The sequence below is a fragment of the Cetorhinus maximus genome, chromosome 7 (assembly GCF_964194155.1).
Source record: "Cetorhinus maximus chromosome 7, sCetMax3.hap1.1, whole genome shotgun sequence".
In the NCBI taxonomy this organism is placed as follows: Eukaryota; Metazoa; Chordata; class Chondrichthyes; order Lamniformes; family Cetorhinidae; genus Cetorhinus; species Cetorhinus maximus.
Window position 1 is genome coordinate 17,542,134 of NC_135885.1, and position 11,162 is coordinate 17,553,295.

Below are 11,162 nucleotides of genomic sequence, written 5' to 3' on the forward strand. Positions count from 1 at the left end.
AGCTTGCACGCGCACACATGCACAAACAAACAAAGGGCAAACAAAGGCACAGAGATGGGCTTTCAAGGATCGGCGCTGTAAATAAATTATAAAGTTTGCAGGGTCTCAATCCGTCGATCTGGAGCTCCCTCATGTGAAGACAGGCCACTGTTCCCGGTAGATGTCTGGAGGTTCTCACCAACAGAGCATCGGTGTGGTGGAGAATACAGCTAAACCAATTTTTCCTTTCTCAGCTTTGCAGGTCCAAAAATGCAGACCCAGATGAGGACTCTCTGGCTATAGGTTTATTACACATGGAATTTTAGCCAAAGCAGAGAGAGAGAGAGAGAGAGAGAGAGAGAGAGCGCCAGTTATGGTAGCCTTCCTGCTCAGCTTATTTCCCAACAATACTGACTTCACATAACAACAGGTTCAAAACTTAAAGCTTGTCTCTGCCATGTGGTTTCCAGTAAATCACTTGCCTGTGCCTTTACCAGACTTTTCCCCCATCAATTAAAGCAATTGCAGTTCAAAACAAATAGATAATTCTTCCTCAAGTACCATGGTGGTCAGGTGATTTCATGAAAAAGACCTGCTTGTTGATAGCTCCAAGGTGAACTCATGACCCTTTTTAAAAAGAACTCCAGGTCTGCATTATCTGGACATTCGAATGCCATGACTTTCCATAATTTAGAATATTCAGTTTGTGAAGATATGGTATTCCAAACAATTTATCATCTTTTGTCTTTCTTCATTTTAATTTTTTTCTCTCCTATATTTACCAGAAATCACTAGTTTTAAAAATTCTAATTTTTACTCCCTGAAATGGAACTCCTGCCTTTGATAAGCTCATGAGAATGTATTTAACTGGAATCTTATCCATCTCATACATAAATATTTCCCCCTGCTGGTTTGTTATGTAATCAGCCAGTTTTTAATTGCAGCAAATTAATCTGGGACAGGCCTCCTTTCATGCTGCAAAAATGAATTAATTTCTTGTACAATGCCTTTACCTTAAATTAATTACTTTTCTTTATCTAGCTTCAATGTGAATCTAATTAGGTTTGTTCACTATTTCACTTCAGGTCACTACTTACCTTGCCTCATTATCCAGAACTTGATCTAGCACGGAAACCTTTCTCATTAAGCATGGAACTCACTGATCAAGCAACCACTTTGGATGTAGAAACTCTCCTTAGTTCGAATACAAACTTATGCCTTATCCCAGTTGACTTCAGAATAATTGAATTTCCCATGACTACAACTGTTATTATGGCAAACCTTTACAACTTGCTTAATGTTTAGATCTTATGCTTGCTCCCCATTATTCAGTGGCCTCTAATGTACTAATATTTCATATCTCTACCTAAACTGTCTAAGCACCAATAGAAAATTAACTTTTTGCATCTGTAATTATGCCTCAATTAATATAGCATAATTAGTAATCCTGAGATTAGGACTCCTGCGTTCCAATTAACATTAACTCTTCAATATCTGTTTGCTAGACTTCCATTCTCTGAGTTACTATGACGTTAGTTCCAGCTTGTGTTCAAGTTGCTCATCTCACTTTCCAGAATGTTAAACAATGCATTTGACCCTTATCCTGACACCAGAGGGAACAGGTAGCTTCCAGGTACAATCAATGAAAAATGATATCCAGGCTTCTGAAGATAGCACCCACGATAACTTCAATTTCTTAATACAATCACATCTTTTGCTCAGTAACCACTTGCTCTACAGTTCCATGTCTCATGGCTTCCTTGCCGAATTCTCATTTTGTCAGCATCACAAGTATCCAGCACCGTATACATACTTTTCTGCACTGATATATTTACAAGACACAAAAGAAACAAAGCGTGGTACTAAATTCAAAGAGAAGCTTGGGAAAGTTGCAGTGAGGAACTCTGGGGTAAATATCCAGGCCTGGCATGAAGCTTGGGTGCAAAGCGATATGACAATCATGGACTGACTGGCTCACCTCACAATAGGAGTGGTCTAAAGTTTGGCCAGTGGATGGAATGTGTGGTTCATGGCAGATAGCTGAGAATAAGTTGCATTTAACTACCCTCTTGTAAACTAAACCTCAAAAATATTCCAATAGTTTGCAAAGAAATTTATGTTTGAGGTCAACTTTTTCCATGCACCGATTGGCATAACGCCGGAAATGTTTCTACAGTTTTACAAACTGACACATACTCACTTATTGCCAACTCACTATCTGAAAACTTTAAGTCCAAAACTTCTCAAAACACTTTCGGTAATCTGTTTAAAGAGGAGCACCTCATATTCAGCTGCTCCATTACATAGGAACAAGAGTAGGCCATTCAGCCTCTCAAGGCAGTTCTATCATTCAATGACATCATAGCTTATCTGTAGACCAACTCCATTCATCCACCCAAGCTCTGTATCCCTTAACAACCTTGGTGAGCAAAAATCTATCACTCAGATTTTATCAACCACTTTTTATGTGAAGAAGTATTTTCTAACTTCACTCCAAAATGACATATTTGAGATTTTAGTTTTTTTTTATGTTCCAATGTAGACTGCAACATCCACCACCCTCCCCCCATCACCCCAAATAATGCTTCCCTCTATCATTCCTACCAAAAATCCTAAAATTAAGTTACCCTATGACTTTCTATATTCCAGGTAACATATACCTAATTTATGTAATCTCTCAATCTAGCCCTTGGAGCCCTGTTAACATTTTGGTGAATCTGTCTGTAACTCATCCAAGACCATATATCCTTTACGAATCCATGTTGGCGCTCTCTAAACATCTCAGATCTCTAAGTGTTCAGTCACTATCTGTAATTACAGATTCCAATGACTTCCACACAAAAGACTGACAAGTCCACAATGTCCTGGTTTCTCTTACCTTACTTAGATTACATTTCTGATTTTCCAATCTAAAGGGACAGTTCCTGAATCAACTCTACTTTGGAAGATTATGGCTAAAACATTTGCAATTTTCTCACTTACTTCCTTTGAAATGCTGGAGGAGACCATCGGGCCTTGGAGATTTGTCAGTTTTTACTATTTTATCTAACACTTTTTTCTTACATTAACTTAGTGATTTCCAATCCTAGATTCATAATCAGTTTGCCTAGAGTGTCAGATATATTATCCTCTTCCCCTACTATGAAGACTGATACAAAAGTACAGAAATAGATTCAACAAGTCTTTTTCCTTATTTTCATTTGCAATATTACCTGCATGTTTTTGGAGGCCCCACATTACCCTTAACTACCCTTTTTCTTAACTGTAAAAACTGTTAATCTTAATGTATCTCAAACACCTATTCACATTCCTTTTTGCAACCCTTTTGTCTTCTTTTGCTGTTTGATATCTATCTCAGTCCCCTGTATCTACACTGCTCCTTGTACTTTTATAAGCTCTATTCTTTAGTTTTATAGTATCTCTCAACTGTTTTGTCAACCATGCTTGCTTTATTTGGTACTTAGAGTTCTTACCCTTTCAGGATATAAATTGGTTCTGCATTAAGGTAAATTACTTTTGATAACCTCCCAATGTTCATTTATAGTTTTACCCAATGACAGTTTTGACCAATTTGCTGCCATCAAATCCCTGTCTCAACCTGTTAATGCCAGCTATACAAAAATCTAGAATCATAATAACTCTTCTTTTCAAACCTAAGATTGAATTCACACATATTATGATCATTGGTGATAAGATGACAGTAAGGGAACATTTATCCAAGTCTAGCTCATTACTAAAGCTACTATGGCCTGTCCTTTTGTTGGTTCTGGAACACAAGAAATTCAATACCTTTCTGACACCAGCTACTCTGCTCTTCCCAAACTTTAATTCAGTCAATTTATTTCTAATACTCCATGGCCCAGATCTTCATGGAGTTGTGGAGATTCCACACCTTATCCAAAATGGCGCTGGGACCCTGGATACGGAAGTCCCGCCCCCATTTCCAACATATCCTATTTTCACTGGTAGGGGAAAGGGGGCAGGATGTGATTCACACATGGGGGAAACCGGGACCCAGCAGAGCCATTTGAACTCAGTGCTGGGCCTGAGGGGTTGTGAGGGGTGGGGGCTATAGGGCCTAATATTGAAACCACGCAACTGAGAAAGTCCCAGTGCACCGAAGCAGGCCTTTTAACCAGCCCATCCTGGCACTCAGCAACCTGTGGCTGCCTCCAAACTGTTTCCGAGGACGGTGGGCCTGACTCCAGTACGCGACCGCCCCTCCCATCGGAACAAAGATCTGGTTATTCAGGGCAGTTTTTTCCCACCGAGGCGGGTGCAGCAAGCTGGAAAATTTTCCAACTCTGCGCACCCACTTCAGGAGTCAAATTCCAAGTCCATGTGTTTGTATATAAAACTCTCATTTGGGCCAAAGACCCATACTTGTCCTTCTGTCCTGATGCTGCTTTTCTCACAGTATGTAACATGTTTTTTATCTATCAATCTTGCTGTAACTGCTTTGGTTATTTTAGTATTCCATTCACTTGGATCAATTAGGCAAAACCTAGCACAAGACTGGATGTGAAGGAAGTTGCATTATACACACAATCCAGCTTCTCTTTTTACAGAACCCTCCACTTCCTGACTATGGAGGAGTTTGTTGATTTAAACTTTTATACAAAAGGATAAACTTGAGAGTGTTATTTTCAACTGATTAGTCAAGGCAAAAATCAAACTTTCTAAAAGCATCGTAAATTATATAGTAGTGTTTAATATAAAACAGTTTACAACATATACTAGGAAAAATAATTACAAATTGCATAATTTACAAAATTACAAGCAACACTTGATTAATTTGCTGACAAATATGTAGGCTAAATACTGGTGAAACCACTTCACATTAGCCTCTTCTACTGCTTGAAGGGCATATGTTCAAACAAAAATTAATGCAGCTTTCATGATCATGCCTTTACAGTAACAGATCTTTAAAGCAGTAAATCTTCTGTAGGCAGACAACCAAAATGGCTCCTACAGAATGAATGTTTCACGTATATTTTGCACTTGTGAAGCTAATTTGAGATATGAGGAAGCAATGGTGGGGTGGGAATATCTGAGTCATTCTTCAAAAAAGAGCCAGCACAGGCTCAATGGGCCAATGGCCGCCTCCTGTGCAGTACTGTTCTATGTATTGTTTTTCAATGGTAAGAGCTTTTGTGACTTGGAACATTCTAGAACATCTGAATTATTCCACTAGTTTTGAATAGGCAAATAATTCCTTTGGTTTCATTTAACTTTAAGCAGTATTTTCTCAGAAACCATAACCAGGGTAGAAAGTTAGCCCTCTTTTTAAAAGCTGACTTATCTTTACAAATCAATTTTTTTCTAAATAGAATTATATTTGAGAGTCCAATTCATTGGAAAGCACGTCTAATGCAGTTTCTCATTAAGCAACTTCATTTTGTAATGAATAGCAACGTTGGAGAAGTACTAGACATCTAAATGTACGTCAAGTTAATAAAACAAGTACATTCCTTACTAAGGAGTATTAAGTGTTGCAGCTTTAGTAGAATCACAGTTGATCTCAATACTGCTGGACTGGGATATTAACAAGTCAGACTGCCCTCTCCAATGATCTCAACAAATGGCTATATTTAAGCAGGGGACAGGCTCAGCTCTGATAATTGTTCAATCTAGACTCTCAGATGAAGAGTGGCCAATGTATAAGAGTACTGAGGACTACCAGAACCTGTGGAACTATATCCTTGCAATACAAAATTACCCTTTAGGAAAGGAAGGAGGAAAATTCAGAAATCAAATGTATAAATGTGCATAAGCAATTTTGGGGAAAGGTGTGTAACTAATCACAAAAAAGTCCATTCTTCTTTAATACCAACCTCTTTCAGCATTAGTGGGGTTTGAACCTCCTCCATTCTTGTCTCTCTCAATGGTTGGTTCAAGAAGCATGGGAAAGAGTTTCAAAGGTTGCTGGTGGATTATCATTTGCAAGTTCCAGGAGCAAAAGAATGATCACATTCTATCAGATACTTGAGTATAAACAGGGACAGAGGGGCGATATGGACCTAATCTTAGGGAATGAAGCCGGGCAAGTGGTAGAAGTTTTATAGGGGACCATTTCGGGGATAATGACCATAACTCTAAGATTTAAGGTAGTTATGGAAAAGGACAAAGACGGACTGGAAATAAAGGTCCTGAATTGGGGGAAGGCCGATTTCAATGTGATAAGACAGAATCTGGCCAAAGTGGACTTGGAGCAGCTACTTGTAGGAAAGTCTACATCAGACCAGTGGGAGTCATTCAAAAAGGAAATAGTGAGAGTTCAGGGCCAACATGTTCCCATAAAGGTGAAGGGTAGCACCAACAAGTCCAGGGAACCCTGGATGTCAAGGGATATAAAGGATTGCATAAGGGGAAAAGAAGTAGGCTTATTGCAGATACAGAAGGCTGAAAACAGAAGATGCCCTAGAGGAGCATAGAAAGTGTAGGGGAGCAATTTTTAAAATTAGGGGAACGAAGAGGGGGCATAAAAAAACACTGGCGGGCAAGATAAAGGAAAATCTCAAGGTAGTTTATAAACATGTTAAGGGCAAGAGGATAACCAGGGAAAGAGTAGGGCCCATTAGGGACCAAAGTGGCAATCTGTGCATGGAGCTGGAGGACATAGGTAAGGTTTTGAATGATTACTTTTCATCTGTGTTCACTATGGATGTAGGTGTAGAAATCAGGGAGGTGGACTATGATATACTTGAACAAATTCGCATTGAAAGGGAAGAGGTATTAGTAGTTATAGCAGGCTTAAAAATGGATAAATCCCCAAGCCCAGATGAAGCATATCCCAGGCTGCTATGTGAGGCAAGGGAGGAGATTGCAGGGGCTCTGACACTACTTTTCAAATCTCTTTGGCCACAGGAGAGGTGCCAGAGGACTGGAGGACAACGAATGTGGTACCATTATTCAAGAAGGGTAGTAGGGATAAACCAGGCAATTACAGGCCAGTGAGTCTAACATCAGTGGTACGGAAACTATTGGAAAAATTTCTGAGGGGCAGGATTAATCTCCAATCGGAGAGGCAGGGATTAATCAGGGATAGTCAGCATGACTTTGTCAGGGGGAGATCATGTCTAACAAATTTGATTGAATTTTTCGAGGAGGTGACTAGTTGTGTAGATGAGGGTAGTGCAGTTGATGTAGTCTACATGGACTTCAGTAAGGCTTCTGACAAGGTCCCGCATGGGAGAATGGTCAATAAGGTAAGAGCCCATGGGATCCAAGGAAATTTGACAAATTGGATCCAAAATTGGCTCAGTGGCAGGAGGCAGAGGGTGATGGTCAAAAGTTGTTTTTGCAATTGGAAGCCTGCGATGAGTGGTGTACCACAGGGATCGGTGCTGGGACCCTTGCTGTTTGTAGTGTATATTAATGATTTAGACGTGAATATAGAAGGTATGATTAGTAAGTTTGCAGATGACGTGAAAATTGGCGGTGTCATAAATAATGAGGAGGAAAGCCTTAGATTACAGGACAATATAAACAGGCTGGTAAGATGGGCAGAGCAGTGGCAAATGGAATTTAATCCTGAGAAGTGAGGTGATGCATTTTGGGAGAACACAGCAAGGGAATACACAATGAATGGAAGGATTCTAGGAAGTACAGAGGATCAGAGGGACCTTGGTGTACATGTCCATCGATCCCTGGAGGCGGCAGCACAGGTAGATAAGGTGGTTAAGAAGGCATATGGGATACTTGCCTTTATTAGCCAAAGCATAGAATATAAGAGCAGGGAGGTTATATTGGAGCTGTATGGAACGCCAGTGAGACCAGAGCTGGAGTACTATGTGCAGTTCTGGTCACCACACTATAGGAAGGATGTGATTGCACTGGAGAGTGTGCAGAGAAGATTCACAAGGATATTGCCTGGGCTCAAGCGTTTCAGCTATGAAGAGAGACTGGGTAGGCTAGGTATATTTTCCTTAGAGCAGAGAAGGCTGAGAGGGGACCTAATAGAGGTATACAAAATTATGAAGGGCATAGATAGGGTAGATAGGAAGAAACTTTTCCCCTTAACGGAGGTGTCAATAACCAGGGGGCATAAATTTAAGCTGAGGTGCAGGAGGTTTAAAGGGGATTTGAGGAAAAAATTTTCACCCAGAGGGTGTTGGAATCTGGAACACACTGCCAGAGGCAGGAACCCTCACAACATTTAAGTAGTATTTAGATGAGCACGTGAAACGCCATAGCATACAAGGCTTTGGGCCAAGTGCAGGAAAATGGGATTAGAATAGAGAGGTGCTTGATGGCCGGCATGGACACGATGTGTTTCTGTGCTGTATAACTCTATGACATTCAATTCTCAGCAGAGTGCAATGACTCCAGTTTTGCAGGAATCACAGCAATTGAGGTTGAATCATAGAAGGAGAGAAAAGAAAGAAACATAGATCTATTCTAGTATTTGTAATGCAATTACATTTGGGATCAGGGAATACATTATAAAAATATTCTTTCAGAGACTAATTGAGGAAGGTAGATTTTAAGATAAAGAGTTGCATTTGAGGTTGATATGATGAGTGGCCTGTTCCCATTCCCTGCCTTCTTGCATTATCCCAAACCCAGAAGATTCCAAATTTAAAAAATATTTGTCTGTGTGGAGCATAAACATCAGGAACACTTGGACTGGCGGCCTGCCCATTTCTGTGCTATGCATTCTGTCATTTTATTTAAGTTTAAAAAATCTTTTCACTTAGGTATGCGAGAACTAATGTTGAAGCAAAAAGTTTCCTTCAGTGGAGGAGTTACATAAAAATCCAAGTATTTCAGGGCTTACTAAGGGACTATTTTTAAAGACCTGGAAACTTTGTTCTGTTACATAAGGGAACTAAGTAGAATTAAAAAGTGTGAATTAAAACATTGAAACCAGGATAACTAGGAAATCGGAGAGAGATGTGAACATTTTTGGAGATACAGTAAAGTTCTGCTGTTCGCACGGGTTATGGACCCCTGAAACTGCGAAGGGGGAACATGCTTTTGAATGGGACTCAATTGGATAGGTTTCAGCAATGTGAGGGCAGCATTGTTATGGGTAGTTACAGTACTCTACAAAAAACGGTTTCTCTTTACTGAAGCTGTTAGACCTGCTGTGTATAGAGGTACTCTACATTTTTGCATTTTGTTTCCAATTTTCAGTTTTATTCGCAACCCGTTTAAAAATCGCAGTCAATGAAAGAGAGAAATACCCAGGGCCAACAAGGGTATATTATACCCTGGAAAATTCCTCTCCAATCCTCCCTCTCAGGTCACTGAAACCAGCCAAGATGGTCACATAACCAAGGGTTACAAAGATTTGTAAAGATCACATTCCGTTTTATGTGATTTCTGTCCTCGGCAGGAACTAGCCCAGTTCCCTCTGGTAGTATTCGAAGAGTCAGCACCTACCACACCAGCCTGTTTTGTATTCCAGAGCCTCACGACTCTCTAAGAAAAGACAAATCACCCGATATCCAGTCTATTCCTACTCTCTCATAGTAAATTAACCGATCCCACATGATGCTCAAAGGGTGTACCTGTCAAAGACAATGCAGAGATTCGAACATTTCAAACACGTATGAGCGAACATTGCTCATGCAATGGGTGATGCAGTGTACAAAGCGCGGGTAAGTGAAAACGCAAACAAGGAAGTCGCGAAAGGCGGGACTTTACTATATGGGGTCCTAGGTTTTTAAAAAGGGACATAGAGTACAAAAGCAAGGAAGTTATGATAAACCTGTATAAAACAGTGGTTTGGAGTAGTTTGTCCAGGTCTGGGCACCATCCTTCAGGAAGCATGTGAAGGCATTAGAGAGGGTGCAGAAAAGATTCACGAGAATGGTTCCAGGGATGAGGAAGTTCAGCTAAGCACATAGAGTTGAGAAGCTGGACCTGTCCTCCTTGGAGAAGAGAAGATTAAGAGGATTTTTGACAGGTGTTCAAAATGATTGGAGGTCTGGACAGATGCGGAGCTGTTCCCTTTGGCAGAAGGATCGACAACAGAGAACACTGATTTAAGGAGTTTGGCAAAAGAAGCAACAGCAACATGGGGGAAAATCTTTTTTTTTAAATATAGCGAGTAGTTGGGATCTGGAATGCACTGCCTGAAAGTGTGGTGGAGGCAGATTCAATTTGGATAATTATCCAAAAAGAATTTGCAGACATACAGGAAAAAGGCAGGAGAGTGGGACTAAGTGAGTTGCTCTTGCAGAACGCCAGCGCAGACATGGGTCCCCTTCTGTGCTGTAACCATTCATGATTTATTGGCTCCATATTGCATTTAAAGCAATAGTGACAAACCTAAAAATGTGTTTGTAGTCATTTTGGTCAGTGCATAAACATCTAAATCAATTTTACTCAAAATTCAGCATGGCAAAGCTTTTGGTCTGAATATCTTGATTTCCAGCAGCTACCCTGGTTTGGCTCGTGACTACAAATTGTCAATTACAGCTGGGTCATTAGCAAATCAATCAACAAGGACAAATCAGTGCATGAAAATGAGGGAGAAATCTTTGTGGTACAGGTACTTCCTAGTAGTTGAAGGAGCATCAATAGTGACAACTGCAATGAGGCAGTTTGCCTAGTCCTTCATACAATCCGCCCCCTCCACCACCCTTTTACAAGAGATTCAAACCTGGTTAGTATGGACAATTTTGTTCAGTTACATTCCAAAACAGTTTTTCTTTTGTGACTTCAGACTCTTTGAATTAATTCTTAAAACTACAGTTCATAATTTCACACTTACAGTATGTTCAGCTACTGACAGGAGAAACATTTAAAAAAGTTTAACATTTTATATACAAAATATTGGTTACATGTAAAATCTTCAGTATAAGTTTCTAGCATTGAGAAATTTCAGAAGCCACCATTTACCACAAAATGTTTAAAAACATAATAACATAGGAAATATAAGGTGTTAAGCCATTCGATACAATTATGACTGATCTTCTACCTCAACTCCACCTCCCCAAACTATCCCCTATTATCCCTCAATCCCCTTAGTATTCATAAAACCACCGTCATATTTTCAAACCGGAGTCTGTTGCAACAAGAAATGTCTCAGTGCAGGTAGATCTGAAGAACATTTTATACAGTAAATTGTTGCCATTACTTTTTAATCTTGAACTAGCCCCCAAGTTCTCCTAAATTGTAATATGGCATTATTATAAAGAAAGAGTTATAATCCGGCATACCGCTAAAAGCTT

The 11,162-nt window shown here is 39.9% G+C and overlaps 1 protein-coding gene across 1 annotated transcript in view; it reads right to left on the bottom strand.

Moving 5' to 3' along the window:
- Positions 1–11,162, bottom strand: part of LOC144682622 (PI-PLC X domain-containing protein 1-like) — a 705,325-nt gene that overhangs the window by 204,258 nt on the left and 489,905 nt on the right. The window lies entirely within an intron of this gene.